Genomic DNA, 1,532 nt, shown 5'->3' on the forward strand with positions numbered 1-1,532 from the left:
TACATTTTCTTTGTTGAGCAACTTATATTTCCTAGTTTTTAACAAATACTAAGGTGGACACTGAAACAGGACCCCGTTTCCTTCACCTTTGCAGTGGTTCTAGTCGCAACTTGGCAACAGTGCTGCCTACTAGACAAGAGATAATATGGCAGTTTTTGTTTCCAACGCCAATTTTACTATTTTCTTTATTAATACAACAGATTAACTCATGCAAGGTTTATATGACTATTGGGATACATTAATTTACTTGTTACTAGGTTTCAGTTTTCTTTTCAATATTTTATCATTAAGAAAGATATGATTTTTATGGACTAATAATGAACAACTAGTTGAAAGGATTAAAATTATTGAAAATCAGGGGTTATCTGAACAAGTGGATACTATGATAGACAATATTGACTCCATATCCAAGGGTACTAGGAAGTTACCTGAAAGGGTTCAGGCTGTTGAATTTGATGTTCAGATGTTACCACAAAGTTTTGATAAGGTAACAGATAGAATGTACCTCCAGAATGGGAACCAAAAACCTGATACCTTAGTGAAATTCCTAGAAACATGGGTAGGTCAGGAGATTCAGGATTTAAGGGAGACAATGATAAAAAGATTAGAAATGATTGAAGAAATTATTGGAGCTGGTGAACAGAGTAAGAAGGCACAAGGACAGGATACAATGCCATCACCAGCTGTTAAAACTGGCGTACCCAGTGTTCTAACGACATACCCTGTAATTTATTCTGACAAAGGGTCAACTTCTAAAGGCTCAAAGGGAGTTAAAGAAGCTAGATGGACACCAATAGCAATGAATGATTTAAAAGAAATTAAGCAAGTTGTCGTTAATTATGACTTGCACTCTGCATTTGTTAAGGAAATGATAAGGACTTGGGCTTCTAATGTCAGAACTACCCCCCATGATTTCTCTCAGCTAGTGTCTGCAGTTTTAGATGATGGACCTTCCTTGATGTTTGGAATTTATTTCAGAGAAGAATCCAAACATATGGAACAGCAAGGAAGAGCAAAAGGTGTGGAGGTTTCCCAAGATCAAATTCTTGGTGTAGGAGCATATGCTGATCCACAGGTCCAAGCTCTTTATGACGAAGAAGTGCTGTCCTATGTCACAAAGCAGCCTTGAATGCTTTGAATAGAATACAAGATCCAGCAAAAAGGGTCGAATCATATACCAGGGTTAAGCAGGGACAGAGAGAACCCTTTACTGACTTTGTGCAAAGATTAATTAAGGCTCTGGACATAGGGGTAACAGACCCAGAAGCTAGACGAATACTTCTTGAATCTCTAGCTTTTGAAAATGCGAATACAGACTGTAAAAAGATAATTGGGCCTTTAAGATCTAGATCAGCACCTATGGAAGAATGGATACAGCATACAATGAATGTTGAGATGTTTAGCTGTAATGATGAATCCTGGGTAGGAGAAGCAATTTCCAAAGCTATGAGGAGACATCAAACTACCAGGTGTTTTAATTGTGGTAAATTAGGACATCTGAAAAGGGATTGCAGGCAAAGAAATTCTAGGAA

The sequence above is a fragment of the Myodes glareolus genome, chromosome X, assembly GCF_982192425.1.
Source record: "Myodes glareolus chromosome X, mMyoGla1.1, whole genome shotgun sequence".
In the NCBI taxonomy this organism is placed as follows: domain Eukaryota; kingdom Metazoa; phylum Chordata; class Mammalia; order Rodentia; family Cricetidae; genus Myodes; species Myodes glareolus.